Genomic DNA, 17068 nt, shown 5'->3' on the forward strand with positions numbered 1-17068 from the left:
CTGCCCCGATTAACTGATGGCCCAATAAACCAAAAACCACTGTATAGCCAAAGAATAATTGATAATGCATGAAGACAGCCTGACTTCATTCAGATATTCCTTTTGTCTATCCATCTCTCCCTTACTCTATCAGCAACTTATAATTAACTTTCCTTTCCTTCACAGTTCAGACCAATAGTCTTCAACTTGATATATTAACTCATTCCTTTCCACAGATGCTACCTGACCAGAGTCAAAGTACATTTATTATCAATGTATGTATACCACATACGACTTTGAGCTTTGTCTCCGTACAGGCAAGCCACAAAACAAGGAAAGCCAATAGAACACATTAAAAAAAAACAACCATCAAACATCCAATGTGCAGGGGGAATTGTGCAAAGAACAAAAGCAAACAACTGAAACTCACGATAGTGAGTCCACAGCACTGCAGCTGATCCAGTAGCCCACAGTCTCAGTTCAGTGTAAACTTCATAGAGAAGTGAGCTGAGCCAGTCAGTCCCTTACCTCTGGCCCCTACACCTTGACCTTTTCAACCTGGCCTGGTACTTAAATCGTCCAAACCTTGGGCTATTCTTCGCTCTCAGACCCAGGCCCTGCTGCTTCAATACATTCTTGGGCCTGGGCCCCATTGCCTCAATTCAGTCCATACCTGACCTTTCCGATTCAGCCCACCACCAAATCGACTGAACCGCAGTTCTTTCCTCACATTTGGGCCCCATCACCTTGACTCTGCCTTGCCTCTGTTCTACCACATCAAATCGCCTTCAAGACCACTCCAGCAATGGCCAAACACTGGCTCACTCCCCACTCTCAGGCCAAGCCCCACAGTCTCAATTCAGCTTGTACACACTTTGCCACAACCCACCTGCATCTTTGAGACTTCAGTTCACACTGCAAAAAATGCCAGGTCGTACATATAGGCAGTTCAAAAGCTCAGCTCCAAATGGGAAGTTACAGGCTATTTATTTCAGTGATCATTTACCATAAAGAGTGTGATTAATAAAGCAGTTAGCAGATTTCTTTTTGTCGGCTACTGGCAAGTAATCGCTCTGCTTCACTAGCACTATATTAAACCAGAGGCTGAGTATTCCAGCATTTTCTCCTTCTAGTTATGATTTCTAGCATTTACTGTATTTTGGCTTCAAGATGATAGTAAACATACCTCACAGGGAACTTTTGAAAAGACTATGATATAAAATTCATCACTGCTCTAAGACAGAATGAGAGTCAGATGACAAAAGGAGTACAGAAAAAGGTCGAAGATTAAAACTTAAAACTCAGCCTGAAGCAACAGGAATCCATGCCCTCCTATTCACTTACTTTTCAGGCATCTCACAGCTCCACTGCAGCATGAGTTTTACAGGTGGACAAAGAGAATGATTGAAGGATGTGCTCATGCCCTCCACAAATACGTAAAACACAACTCATGAGAATAAATGACTGTTCAAAGTAACAAAGGAGCTTTTAAGAAATTAGTCCATTTGTAAGGAGCACAGAGAAGACCTGTGTAAGGTGGCAAAGAAGAATAGCATCGCCCAAACTGCCCAACCCATCATTTACCTCCTCCCTTACCTGTGCACTGCATGCAGGTCCCATGATACTGATCACTGCAGCCAACCCACAGAACAAGAGAGGATGCAAGTCGTTTCTGATCCTCAAAGTGTCAGTGGAGTTATATTTATCTTCACCACACATACAGCAGCCATTCAGAATAGGTGCACTGCCTTAAAGGTCATTAGGACTGGGCAATAAACACCGGTCTTGACAGTAATATTGACATGCTGTAAATGAACAAGCATAATCCTCTTCTCTCATATAAGGATCATATTATCTTTTCTACTTATGACCTATTTGGGGAAACATTCAAAACATGGTCTGAGAAGCTGTGACAAGACCTACCTCGCCTTCACGTAAATCTTTGTTGCATCCAAGCTGCCTTGAACAGAACCTGATAGACGAATCAATTGAGACCCAATGTTTATAATTATCTTTAATAATTATTTATTAGCTAATAATTATTCATATAAGTACAGAGAAAATTTACAAGGATGTTGCCGGGACTTGAGTTATAAATAAAGTTTAAGACTGGTTAGGACTTTATTCCCTGGGGCATAGGAGAATGAGGGGAGATTTGATGGAGGTATATAGAAATATAGGATAAATGCAAGCAGGCTTTTTCCACTGAGGTTGAATGTGACTAGGACTAGAGATGATGGGTTAAGGGTGAAAGTGAAATGAAATGTTTAAGCAGAACATGAGGCGGAACTCCTTCACTCAGAGGGTGATGGGAGTGTGGAACAAGCTGCGGCTGAAGTGGTGGATGGGGGCTTGATTTCAACATTTAAGAGAAGTTTGGATAAGTACATGGCTGGGAGGGGCACGGAGTCCTATGACCCAGGTGCAGATCATTGGGAATAGGCAGAATAATGGTACAGTACAGTCTAGAGGGGCTGAAAGCCTTTTTCTGTGCTGTAGTTCTCTATGATTCTATCCACAATTACCAGAGGATATGCTTTTAAAATGACTGGAGGGCAAGTTTATTGGAGATGTTTGGAAGGTTTTATTTTTAACAGTGTGGTAAGTGCCTGGAATGCATTAGTGGGGATGGTGGTGGATGCTGATACATTAGGGACATTTAAGAGACTTAGATTGGTACATGTTTGAAGGAAAAGTGGAAGGTTAGGGGCTATGTAGGAGAGAAGAGTTAGTTTGATGCTGGGTCTGAACTATGCTGTAATGCTCTATGATCTATGTTTCACGCCCCTCTCCTTACAGTCCTCCTCAGCTTCATGTAGTTCCATATAATTACATAATTCAGTGACAGAAGTGTAATTATTGCCATCAGCAACCCAAAAGGAGAAGAGAATTTACAACGAGGAGTCCCTGTTTGAAGTTAAAGGGTCAATTAATTGGGCGGGGCAGTGGGAAGCAACTTTGATCTGTCACACCATTTTAGCATGTTTTTAAGAGTCCAAGCACCCAGGGCAAGTCCACTTGCACCAAAAGTCAATTGAGAAGTGCATTCTTTAGTTTTGTTGCTGAAGTTAGAAACCAGGATGTGGTAATTTGTCCATACGTAGCTGACATGTTTGACTATTATAACAATGTTATTTTAAACAAATAGATGGTCTTGTGTTTATGTGAAACTTTTACTATTTCTGGCAAAAGGGAGGCCAGTATAAAGTGGAAAAATACCAGTCAGCTCAGAAAGTTACATATTCTTGCTCTTTATTGTGATACCAGATTACCATGGTGCTGTGATATTTCCAATCATTAGTGGCGAGTCTTGAAGGGCAAGATTAGGTGAAGTAAATTGGAGGGAAATTAAGTGAATAATCATTTAAAATAATCACAATAAAATTGAACTGACCTCCATGATAATATTAAGCAACACATACAAAATGCTAGAGGAATACAACAGGTCAGGCAGCATATATGGAAATGAATAAACAGTTGACATTTTTGGTTGATACCCTTCTTCAGGACTGAGTTGGGGGGGGGGGGGGAAAGACTCCAGAATAAACCTGCCCATACACCTCCTCCCTCACCTCCTATCAGGGCTCCAAACAATCCTTCCAGGTGAGGCAATACTTCACCTGGGTGGACTGTTTACGACGTGAGACCGATCATAAATAAGGGGAACGCTTTGTTGAGCATCACCACTCTGTCCACCACAAACAGAATTTACCAGTGGCCGATAATTTTAATTCCAATTCCCATTCCTTTTATGACACTTCAGTCCATGGTCTCCTCTTGCGCCAAGATGAGGCCACCCTCAGGGTTGAAGAGCAACTCCTTATATTCTCTCTGGGTGTCTCCAGCCTAATGCCATGAATATTGATCTCACCACTTCCCCCACCCTCCCACCACCACATTCACCACTCAGTCCTCTCAACTTTTCTCACCTACCCATCACATCCCCCTGGGTCTCCCCCGCCTTCCCTTTCTACCATGGTCTATCAGATTCCTTCTCCTGCAGCCCATGACCTTTCCCACCCACCCGATTTCACCCATCACCTTTCACTGGTCTTCTTCCCCCTCCCCACATCATTTTTATTCTGGTGCCTTTCCCTTCCTTCTCAGTCCTGAGAAAGGGTCTCAGCCCAAAATGTCGACTATTTATTCATTTCTTTAGATGCTGCCTGACCTGCTGAGTTCTTCCAGTATTCTGTGTGTTTTGCTTTGGATTTCCAGCATCTGCAGACTTTCTCATGTTTATAGTAATATTAAGTTTGAAATATGCTTTAATTATCTACATATACACGCTTCTATTACATAGCCACAGGATAAAGCTGGCGCAACTTTTCCACTGCAATCAGCTTAAATAAAGACAAATACCTCAATTAGTACTCTGCTAAAATATACTTCCTAAGACTCACAATAATCACAAAAAAAAAGTCATCTACTTATTGGCTTGCCCAGATGAAGAATGTACAGGTTTGGTGTCAAAATGGAAGTCACACATACCTCAAGGGTGCATGATTAGCCCTCTGCTTTACTCTCACAACACTCATGATTATGTGGTTTGGCACAGCTCAAACACAGCCGAATCTCAGATGCCAACAAGGTGTACAAAGCTCAGACAGATTGGCTGGTTGAGTATTCTGGCAACAACATTCCAACACTCCACGAAAGCAAGACCAAGGAAATTATTGTGGGCTTCAAGGAGGAGAAATTAGAACACATACCAGTCCTCATTAAGGGACCAGCTGAGGAAAGGGACAGCAATTTCAAGTTCCTGTAAGTTCCTGGTTATCAGCATCTCAGAAGATCTATATGGAGCCTAACATATTTAAGTAATTACAAAGAAGGAACACCAGTGATTCTAATTAAATATTAGTGCAAGGAGATTTGCTATGGCACCAAAGACTCTTGCACATTTCTACAGACTCGGAGAGCATTCTGACTGGTTGCATCACACCTTGTGGAGGTTCCAATGCACAGCAGCACATAGGAGCAGAGGATGTAGACTTAGCCAGCTCCACCACCTCAAAAACATCTTCAAGAGGCTACGCCAAGGGATTATCATGAAGAATCCTCTTCATCTCGGACACGCCTTCCTCTCATTACTGCCATCTGGGAGGAGGTACAGGAGCCTGAAGACCCATATTCAACATTTAAGAATAACTTCTTCCCTTCCATCAAGTTCCTGAACAGTCCACGGACAATACCTCTTAATTCCTCTTTTAAACTATTTAATTTTGTAACACATTAATTTTTATGTTTTGCATTGTACTGCTGCCACAAAACAAATTTCATGACATATTGTGTGATAACAAAGCAATTTCTGATTTTTAGGCAGACCAGGAAAGGCTTTGACTATCACCTCTTACCTGGATAAGCTCAACTTCTATTAACTCTGACAGACCAGCTTGACTGTGATGTGTTAAACTGAAGTAGCCTGCCTCGGTTATGAAGGTTAGAAACTTAATTGGATAACAAGGCAGACCATTTGTCATAACCTCTCTAACACACTGAGCAAGAACAACCCAGTTAGTCTCACTTCTCCAGCATTTCTGCATGGTCCTGCAAAATCCTCCTCTTTGCAGAAATCTACTCAGTTCCCTTTTAAATAACATCAGGACAAGAGAACTGAAAGGTAGGGAGTTTTTGGAATACAAAAAATGCTTCAATACTTTACAAACTAACTGAAGAGAAATATTCAATACTTATCAAAATTAATCATGAGAAAATATTCAAGATTTCAAGGGCCTTATCAGGGTGAATGTGGGAAAATGTACAGGTAGGGGTACTTCAGGGCAGGTGGGCGGAGTTAAGAGGGCACCAAGTGGCTGCTTCTTTGAGCTCATCTGTGAAAAACAACTTAATTCCTCTCTTTAATGTCCCTATTTTTCCCCTTTTCAAGGTGGTTGGGGTTCTATTGAGATCCTGATCTGCAAGTGGCACTCAAACTACTTTTTTTTTGGTGGCAGATCAATTCCTGTCGCTGGAGCTCGTCAGCCGACCATTTTCCAACATTCTCCAGGTGTGGCTTAGAAGATGCTGTTTCCGGGATGTGGTCGTATGTATGATTGATTTCAGGCTGCTGTTGTGACTGTTCAGACTGAGGCATTGTGGGAGATAGAATATCAGGATTTCATTGCGGCAGATGTACAGAAAAGCAACGTGGCAAACTGTAATATCGTAAAAGCGGCTGTCAGTCTCCCCTTTCACTGTGAAAATGGGTGATATCTCTCTGTACCTTGTTCGTGAGAGAAAGGGAGAGCTTTTAGCATGTTGAACTGTTGGGTAACCTATAGTTATTGTTGACTGCAGATCATGGTCTCCCTTTGGGTGCTTTGCTGGTGCTCGGTAGGTGGTGGTGGGCACTGACACTTTCTGCTGAAATGGGTGAGGGGAGGGGGACGTCGTTGCGTTGATGCTTGCCGCTACTTGCATGGCGGAGGGAAAAGGGGCTTTGGGGTTCTAGTGTTTTTCTGTTGTTCATTCTTCTGGGGTTCTTCTGTTCTTTGTGGATGTCTGCAAAGACAAGTTTTTCAGTTTGTATACTGTATACATTCTCTGGTAAAAGGAACTATTTTATTTTCTTTAAAATTAAAGGGTCATCTGTTTTTACCAGAGGCAGGGTAATTTTCTTTCTTTCATAGAGCAATGTGTCTCTGGAACATACTTCCTCAAAGGACAGTGAAAGTAGGAATAGCGTTGAATATTTTAAGACAGAGGTAGATAAATTACTCTTAAGCAAAGGAGTGGATGTAACCCAGCTAAACAGAAATGTGTAGTTCAATTGCCATCAAACAGCCATAATGTAACTGGCAGAGCAAACTTGACATGGAATAAGAAAACTGGCAGAGAAATTAAAGAAATATTTTATGCCAGCAGTCATCATGAAAGAATCCAAAAACCTGCAGGAAATTGTATAGAACTACATGCCCCGAATGGCTGAGATGCCCAACAAAATAAGTTAAAATTGGAAATGGAATATCATTATCACATGTACCAAGTTACAGTGAAAAACTTATCTTGCATATTGTTCATACAGATCAAATCATTACACAGTGCATTGAGCTAGAACAAAGTAAAGCAATAACAGAATGCAGAATAAAATGTAACAGCTGCAGATAAAGTGCAGTAGGGTTAGACAATAAGATCATACAAGATAGATAGTAAGGTGAAGAATCTACCTTATTATACTAGGCAATTGTTTAACCCTAGACAATTTTCATAGCAGCAGGGTAGAAGTTATCTTTGAGCTTGATGGTATGTGCTTTCAGTTTATGTATCTCTGCCCGACAGAAGAGGGGGGAAGAGAGAATATCTGGGATGGGTGGGGTCTTTGATCACGCTGACTATTTTATTGAGGCAGTGACATGTACGAACAGGGTACAGAGAGGGGAGACTGGATTTTGTGATGTGGTGAGCTGTGTTCACAACTTTCAAATTTCTTGCAGTCACGTGCAGAACAGTTGCCATACCAAGCTATTATGGATCCCGGTAGGAGGAGTTCTATGGTGCATCAATAAAAATTGGGGAAAATGTTTAAAATGGTATTGTAGCAATTATTGCAATCAAAATTTAACAACTCTCCAGAATCTAATGACCTGGTCAAGGTTTTCTGTGGATAGGGATGGAGATAATGGGGTTATTATGCTATTTACTTCCAAGTTTCTGTATATTCTCTCATGGCTAGGAAATAAAACCCAAGAAATTAAGGAGAGGAAAACAGAGAAAAATTAGACCAAGTCATTGGGTGTTTTAAAGCAGAGATTAATAGATTCTTGATTGGCAAGGGAGTTAAGGGTTATGAAAAGAAGGCAGGAGATTGGGGTTTAAAAAAAACAAATTCAACCATGATTGAATGGTGCAGTAGACTTGATGGGCTGAATGGCCTAGTTCTGGTCCCATCTTCTGGTTTTATGCTGACAAATGTAGTTGAGTTCATTATTGCACTATGAACAAGTTTGATGAAGATGCCACTACTTATACATTTATTGGTCTGTCTCTGCAGAAGGCATTTAGCAACATGGCACAACATAGATATTAGGCAGAACATTCAAGAAGCAACATAGTTTTCTAAAATGTTTAGCCATTTTTCATGAAACAGGTTTAATGAAATCTGGAATTGCTATTTACAGCAACTCAAAACTGAAAATTGCAGAGATTGAAATAGTAAATGAAACTGCACAATATAATTCCTCTTTGTGGTAGATTTCAGGGCAGCTGTAAACTTATAGACAAGGCACTAAAGATGCAACAAATTCAAAACTTATTCTGAAGCTCGGCACAAAACAGACTATTACCAATACCATTTACTATTTGTACCTGATCTATCATTTCTTGGTATTAGGATGAATTCAGAGAGGTAACTACAATAAATTAGGAACCAAGACCTCTCTTTTCCAGTCTGACAAAAAGCCACTGGCCTGAAACATTATGTTTTCCTCTTCACAAATACCCTCTAAAGGGAAGATTAAAGAGAAAATAAGCTTTATGTCATGTTTACATTGAAACATACAATGAAACGTGTCATCTGCATCAAATTAAATCAGCAAGGACTGTACTTCAACAGTCTGCATGTCTTGCTATTCTCCTGCCGCCCACATAGCAAGCCCACAACTCACTAACCCTAAATGTACATCTTTGTAATGTGAGAGGAAACTGAAGAACCCTGAGGAAACCTACACAATCATAGGGAGAACATACGAACTCCAGCAGAAATCAAACTCCGATCTTACAGGCTGGCACTGTAAAGCAATCGCTACATCTGAAGCAGGTGTGAGATCCATCTGAAAACATATAACCAAAGGAACAGATTGTGGGTGAAAAAAGCACAGCCAATCCAGAAAATCATGGCACATGCAGATTCTTCAGTATTGTCTATTGCCCAAATACTTAATAAGAGGCAAGAAAGGTGGTGAAATTTTATCAAATTCAGAAAGGCGGTTAACATTTGTAGGAAGGAAGCTCTCAATGTCAAAGTGATGAAAGATATCACTGTCAGTTTTATCAAGCAGCACATACTCAATGATACCCAGCTTGGCCTCAAGAGCTGAATACCAGATGTGAGCTAAGAGTGATCCACTCTTGACATCAAGGCAATATTTGAATGAATGTGACATTGAAAAGCCCTGGTAAAACAGATCAAGGGGAAAATGCTCAAATACTTGTGATTGCTGGAGGTTAATCATCACAGCAGGAGCTGTTTGGAGCAAAAAAATAGGTCAACCACATTCAGCTGCTTCAAAATTCAATTCCACATGCCACTCTTCACAAATGGGCAGCATGGTAGCTTAGTAGTTAGTTTAATGCTACTACAGCACCTGAAACCTGGGTTGAGTTCATCAGCTGTCCATGAGAACTGTGTACGTCCTGGAGTGAAATCTCGCACAAAGAATATCCTGCAGTGAGTGATTTATTTTCTAATAAGGCAAAGCTTTTCCAAAAGCTGCAAATCACTCTCAGTAACCTAACCAAAATGGATGAGTTCAGCTCCATCAGCATTATGGAAGATGACTCCATTCAGGACAACCTCTTTATCAACTATCTTAGACATTCTTTGCCTAAAATACTGGCTGTGGTATGTATCATTTACAAGACCATAAAACACAGGAGCAGAATTAGGCCACTTGGCCCATGGTTCCATTCTCCTGCCTTCTCTCCATAACCTTTAACACCCTTATTAATCAAAAACCTATCAACCTCCACTTGAAATATAGACCCGATGACTAGACCTCCACAGCTATTTGTTGCAATGAATTCCACACATTCACCACCCTGTAGTTTAAGAAATTCCTCAACTCTATTCTGAAAGGACATCCTTCTGTTCTGAGGCTGTACCCTTTGATCCTGGACTCCACTACCATAGGGAACATCCTCTGAACATCCACTTTATCTCGACAGGTTTCAACTGAGATTCCCCCTCATTCTTCTAAACTCCAGTGAGAAGATATCCTGACCCATCAAACACTGCTCGTACATTAACCCTTTCATTCCCAGCATCATTCTTGTGAACTTCCTCTGAGCACCCTGGAACAGCACACCCAACCAAACCGTAGAAGTACCCATGCTTAGTATCCACTATTATTAGGTACCTCCTGTCCTAGTAAAGCATCAGTTTAGTATCACTGGCATACAGTATGTTGTAAAATGTTGTTTTGTAGCAACAGTACATTGCAATACATAATAACAAAAACTAAAAATTACAATAAGTGTGTATCTAAAAAGAAAATTAAATTCAGTAAGTAAAGCAAAAAGCAAGGGAATAAACTAGTGAAGTAGTGTTCATGGTTTCATTGTTCATTCAGAAATCTGATGACAGAGGGGAAGAAGCTGGGTGATGGGAGTTCTTTACACTGGATACCACCTTTTTTGAGGCATCACCACAGAGTGTATGTTCATGGTCTTCTGCTGTTGTAGCCCATCCACTTCAAGGTTCGACATGCCTCTGACCTCTCTTATAAGGCCATTTTGCCCACAGAACTGCCGCTCACTTGTTGTTTCGATGTTTTCCTTTTACTTTTTATTTTCAGATCATGCTCTTTAAACTCTAGAAACTGCTGTGTGGGAAAATCCCAAGGGATCAGTAGTTCTTGTTACTCAAACCACCCTGTCTGGCAGCAACAAGCATTCCAGTCAAAGTCAACTAGATCATATTTCTTCCCCATTCTGATATTTGGTTCTGATATAACTGAACTTCTTGACCATGTCTACATGCTTTTACACTTTGAATTGCTGCCAAGATTGACTGATTATTTATTTGCATTAACAGGGTAGTGGATATCAGAAGGACTGGAGGTGATTCAACAAAGTGCCTCATTTTCTCAGGGGCAAAAGGATGGGTACTAAATAAGGCCTTGCCTGAGATATCCAAATCCTGAATAATGAATAAATAATGAAACAATTTGTTTGCACTCAGCATCAATTTGACAACTGCTACATGACTGCATACACACTATGATCCCAAGCAAATGGATTCACAGCAATCACAAGCTGTATCAATACCCCAACACTGCTGAATCATACTACCAAAACATTAATTTTTATTTCCAGTAAACTTCCTGCAGAAGCAAAGATAATGAAAAGGAGAAAACTGACATTTTGTGAAATTTATTGGTTTGCAACAGCAGTCCATTGCAATACATAATAAATATATACATTACAATAAGAAATTTATAAAAATTAAGTAGTCCAAAAAGAGTTTATAAAAAAGGTGAAAAAAGTGACAAATTATGGAGGACTCAGCAGGTTAGGCACCATCTATGGAAATAAATAAACCGTCAATACTTCGGGCCAAGGCTCTTCTCCAGGACTTCAGGAGAAAAAAATGAGGTAGCGTACAAAGTTCATTGTCCATTCAGCAATTTGATGGCGATGGAAAAAAAGCTGTTCCTCAAATGTTGAGTAGCATGTAGCACGTAGATGATTTTTGCATACTTCCATCTTCAGAGGGTGAGCTCGGAGTTATTAACAATACATATGCTGAAGTGAACAAGAAGCAGGGCATGCATGAAACATGAGCCCAGAACACAATACTCACCCATGATAATAGTCCACAATAATATCCCAAAACTGTGAACTACATTCCATCTCTCAGAGCTCTCGCAAAAAAAAAACAAGACTTTAACAATAAAGTTCACCTCTTCCTTCTTGGGCCAGCACAACCTTTGACCAATTGATAATAAGAGTGAAGATCAAAAAAGCTTATGGCCTACCAGGCAGCAGTGATTTTTGCTCTCTTATAGCTGTAAGTGCTGTGAGGCCCTACAATATGTACACTTGCAACATACAGATTGTAGGTACTTCACAGCACCAAAGGCACTACTACCATATTATTCTCAAAATCCTCCAGATCCACCGGCACAGAGTGAATCTATGTCAGTGCTTCATCCCTTGAATTGGAGCATTAATTACAAATCACTGACTCTAATGGGCATGCCACATCATTCAGATTTCTGACAACTGACTCCTCACACAGATACTTTACTCTGAGCAGTTTCATGTCAAGAGATTATGAGATTGGCAGAGGAAGGAATTCAGGGATGTTCTCAAAACCTCCTTAAGAATTAACATTCTCACTGACCTCTTGAGATTCTCGGGCTTACAATCATTCAAAATGGATGAGAAGCATTTTGGGATTGCATTGAGAACCCTACTGAAATTAACTCACTGACAGCAGGCAGAAACCCACATTAAGCAGAGATTCATCCAAATCTGTATCTGCTTCAAACTATTTTTGTTCCTTTGTGCACAACTTACTCAACTTACTTTCACGCATTTCTTATTGTATTCTATAGTTTCCATGTATCACACTGTACCACTCTTGCAAAACAACATACTTACTTCTTGTTGACCCTACGGAAAACTCTGGCAATTCTGGACAATGTTTCTCATCCTCTGCATGCCTCCTTGATTGAAAAGAGGAGCCCTTTTAATAACAGACTCAGACAACTGTGCTGCTCCAAAGAGCGCAATATGAGGTCATTCTTACCCTCACCCACAAGACTCTATAATGAGTCAACCTACAGCCGGGGAAGTGAGGACCCTCTCCTGTTATGACTGTTTGAAGTAACATTTTAAATTCTTTCTTACTTCTCTTCTAATATTTGTATATCTGTGCTCTTGTAATACTACTGTGACACTGTAATTTCCTTTGGGATCAATACAGCATCCACCTATCTCTATTTCACGACAGATGTCAGTAACATTAAACCTGATTTTGAAAAACCCTCCTACCTCTACCATGTCAGGTCCCACATAAGACATTGGAGCAGAAGTGTGACATTCTGCCCAACGAGTCTGCCTCGCCATTTGATGATGGCTGATCCATTTCCCCCTCAAACACGTTGGTCTCATTGGCCTCCTCAGAACCCACAGAGGCTGGAGACAAGTCACTGTCACTCCCAGAAGAATAGCATGAAAGAACGACCAACCGATGGACAGCACAACACATGAACAAAATAACCTGCTGGTAGTTAATGCCTACTGATTCTAATTAAGATGTTGCCAATAGTTTCTACACCCAGACAACGTCGGCGTGAATTAAGGAAACATACGTGCTGCATATTTGTCGCTTTGGTGTATTAGGAACCGCTGTAGCTCATCCCCATAAACAACAGGAAAAGCTGTTCTGCGCTGCCTGCGAACTGCAGCTGACGACTGCACCATTTCTGGGTTTAATTGCGGTTGCAGACAAGATCCCTCCCAGAGCCGGCGGAGGCCTCAACGACCCCCTCCTCCCGAGCTGCCGGGGCGCATCCAACGGGACACCCGGTCTCCGGCTGTTAAACCCCCTCCTCCACCATAGTTCCCTTACCCGAATCTGACTGCTCCTTGTTGCGGCGACCCGACGGCGACGCTTTTCTCCGCTGCTGTCCCTTTACCTCTTCAACCCCGCCAAAGGATAAACATTTATTCGCCGCCTCGTCTGCAGCGGCGTCACTCAAACGGCCCCCAGTGCATTTGCGCCCAAGTGGCGCGGAGAGTTCTGGGAGTTGTAGTCATTTCACATTGCTTGCATCAATAAAATAGTAAACACACACACACAAATTGCAGATGCAGGAAATCCAGAGCAACACACACAAAATGCTGGAGGAATTCGGCAGGTCAAGCAGCATCTATAGGTGAACTAGGTAGAAGGCGACAGGTGAAGCCTGGTGGGTGAGAAAGGTAGAGAGCTGGAGAAGGAGGAATCTGATAGAAGAGTGTGGACCATGGGAGAAATGGAAGAAGGGGTGAAACCAGGGGAAGGTGAAACTAGGTGAGGAGAAGAGTTAAGAGGCCAGAGTGGGGAATAGAAGAATAGGGAATGGAGAGAGGAAAAAAAATCAGCAGAAGGAGAAATCAATACTCTTGTCATCAGGCTGGAGGCTAGCGAGGTGGAATATGACATATTGCAACTCCTCTCTAAGAGTGCCCTCATCGTGGCTGAAGAGGAGGCCATGGACTGACATGCTGGAATGGGAATTAAAATGGTTGGACACCAGAAAATTCTGCTTTTGGTGTTTGGAGTGGAGGTGCTCAACAATTTAGCCCCGCAATTTACATTGAGTCCCATCAATGTAAATGAGGCCACATCAGTAGCACCAGATACAATGATGACCCCAACAGATTTGCAGGTGAAGTGTTGCCTCACCTGGATGGAGATTTGAGATTTACTAAACACCAAGTTTTTCAGCTGTGCTTTAAATCTATTATTGCAGGTAACGGTGATCATAATCTCATTTTAGGTATCTTTCAATCGAACCGTCTTGAGATCAGGAGCAAATACTTGGTAACTAGATTACTGCTGAAATTCATCCAAAACCCAGATACTGCTATGTTGGAATCTGAAAATAAAAATAGAAAATACTGAAACCAATAAGGGAATTGGGTAGCAATTGTGGAGAGAGAAATGGAGCTAGCATTTTAAATCAATAACCTTAAATCAAAATAGATCTGATTAAAAGCCATCAACTTGCGTCACACTCTCTCTATACATACATATATCTGCCCAAACTGCTGAATATATCCAGAATTCTCTGTTTTAATGCAACAGAATTTGAGGATCAGTGAGAAATACTGTAGGAAACAAGTCTTTTGGTCCACTTAATCTATGCCAACCATTAAGTACTCACTTACATTAATCCCAATCGGTCTACAATCTTTTCAAACCCAACATGCCCTCCTCCTTCCAGATTTTACCAGCTACCTTCAATTAAGTTACATTTACAGCAGTCAATTAACCTACCAATCTGCACTTCTTTGGGATGTGGGAGGTGCTCAGGAGTATTCTGGAGTTAAGTGAATATGGCAGATATTAATTCAAACCAGGTTGTCATGCATCTCAAATAGCTTCTGACAACCAAGTCCAACTTCTGGTCTTCACATGTGGCTTAGCTACTAAGCCCTGTGGACCTGTGCTTATGACAGGAGAAGGGGCAAAGGTGGGTTACTGACACTTTAAAACTGGCTGCTTTGGGCAGATAGGGTTTGTCAGCCATGGTTGGTATCTGGGAAGAAAACTCTGATCTCAAACCTCCACTGCCTTGCAGCTACACCCACTTGTGGAAAAGGCTTTGGGAATAAACCCCAAGGAAAAATCCAGAGGCCCTAAGGCAGTCGTACGTTGAGTTCAACTCTGACTGGCAACTCCTGCAATGCTGTTGGTGCCAAACTGTGTCGGTTCCTGTCGTTCCTTTGGATTCACCAGCTGCATGGAGAGGGGGAGCCTGCTGTAAGGGGAACAGCTTGCTCTCCATATCATGCTGCCCTGGCTTGCATATCACATAGACAGCTAGGACACAATATCCATAGTCAACCCTGACGAATGGAGACCGCCTCAATTCAAACAAGAACCAGAATTCAGTTCTTGTTGTAAATGTAAATAACTTCGGGGAACATAGAGCACAGAACATAGAAATTTACAGCACAGTACAGGCCCTTCGGCCCAAAATGTTGTGCCAACCATGTAATCTACTCTAGAGACTGCCTAGAATTTCCCTAGCGCATAGCCCTCTATTTTTCTAAGCTCCGTGTACCTATCTAAGAAGCTCTTAAAAGACCCTGTTGTATCCAAACTTGCAATTAGCCTTCAGGTTATTTTTGTAAATTGAAGTTAAAAGCACAGGCAGCTCCAAAGGCTAAGAGATTGCATGTGCAAAAGCCAAACATTAAGACAATGGATTTGTGTTAATTGGCTTGTATCAAATCCGGCGACATGGCTCAGGTACTTGCATCATTGTGACTTGAGTGCCAGCTGGCAGACCAGACAGATGCTGTCACTTAACATATCAAACATGGTCAAAAGTATAGGTAATCACCAATTTTTGTGTACCTACCTTATTCATGCACTCAAGAGACAGCTCTGCAACATTAATTTTGGGTGTCTGGATTTCTGTCATCATATTTATGATAATTAGCTTTTCCCAAAGGCGTTTGGACCTTAAGAAGTGTCTTATCAATTACAATGTGCTTCCACTATATATCTCAAAGGAACCATTTGTCAATCCAAAGTATTGAAGTAAGCAATGCCATTGTAACTATTGAAATTGTATTGAATCACCTACTGTTACCTCTGGGTATAAAAATGCAGTGTACCTTTGGGTTTGTGAGCCTCTACCGAGAGTACCTCCCGAAAGATTTCTATATCACCAGCTTCAATGTCCCTCTGGTGACTTCAGTCATAGTCAAAGCACCCGAAGGAAGCTCGTGCAGTAATAGGGAGAATGGGTAAACTCCACAGACAGCATTTTAAATTTTGAAAATGGACATAGTTCATAAGCACAAGAATAAACAAAGCAAAAAGATTTACATTCTTAGAGTGACCTGGTCAATACATTCAGCATTGTTAACATGTTTTTAAATGATGGCACCACCACATTTATGTGCCCCATTAATTACTTACTAATTGAGTTATATCAGAGAATAGGCTCTCCTGGCCCTCTGAGCCAAACTGCCTGGCAATCCCCCAAATTGATCCTAGCCTAATCATGGGACAATTGACAATGACAAATTAAACTAGCAGCTAGTAGGACTGTGAGAGGAAACAGGAGCATCTGGAGGAAACCCAAGCAGTCACAAGGAGAACGTACAAACTCCTTACAGGCAGTGGCGTGAATTTAAACCACGTCGATGATATTGTAAAGTGTTGTGCTAACCTTGCTACCCCATCCTATTTTGAGGGTCTTCCCCACCCAACTAAGCCCCTCCAAGTTTGGTAGCAGAAGGAACCTAGACTGTAGTCCTTCCCCACAGAGCCTTGGCATTAGCTGCACCAGCTTCAGTGCATCCCTCAGAAGCCTGAAATATGCTAGTTGGCAACAAACTCTTACAGACCTCTTGCTGTACTGGAAGACCAACAAGTTTCAGGCAGACCAAAGGGTGTCTTTCACTGAGTTGATGATCGTCTAGCAGTACTTGATGCCCATATCATTATGTGCCCCTGGCAACAGCCCATAATCCTCTGCTACACAGCTACTTGGGATGAACTGACTCAAGGTCACTTGCACCCTTCATTACACCCCTTTAGCAAATCACAGACAGCAAAGCAATGGTCGATTGTCTCCTCCCTACTATAGCTGTCTTGTGAGCGATGTTGGGTATGATATTTCAACTGTATGGGGAAGAT

General features: G+C 41.5%; 1 protein-coding gene across 7 annotated transcripts in view; it reads right to left on the minus strand.

Moving 5' to 3' along the window:
- Positions 1–13427, minus strand: part of LOC132391113 (inositol polyphosphate-4-phosphatase type I A) — a 238540-nt gene extending 225113 nt beyond the window's left edge. For all 7 annotated transcript variants that reach the window (XM_059963892.1, XM_059963893.1, XM_059963896.1 and 4 more), the window contains exon 1: positions 13277–13427. The gene's annotated coding sequence lies outside the window, so the exon portion shown is untranslated. The remainder of the gene's footprint in view (positions 1–13276) is intronic.
- Positions 13428–17068: the final 3641 nt, after the last annotated feature.

Source organism: Hypanus sabinus, chromosome 3, assembly GCF_030144855.1.
Source record: "Hypanus sabinus isolate sHypSab1 chromosome 3, sHypSab1.hap1, whole genome shotgun sequence".
NCBI lineage: Eukaryota > Metazoa > Chordata > Chondrichthyes > Myliobatiformes > Dasyatidae > Hypanus > Hypanus sabinus.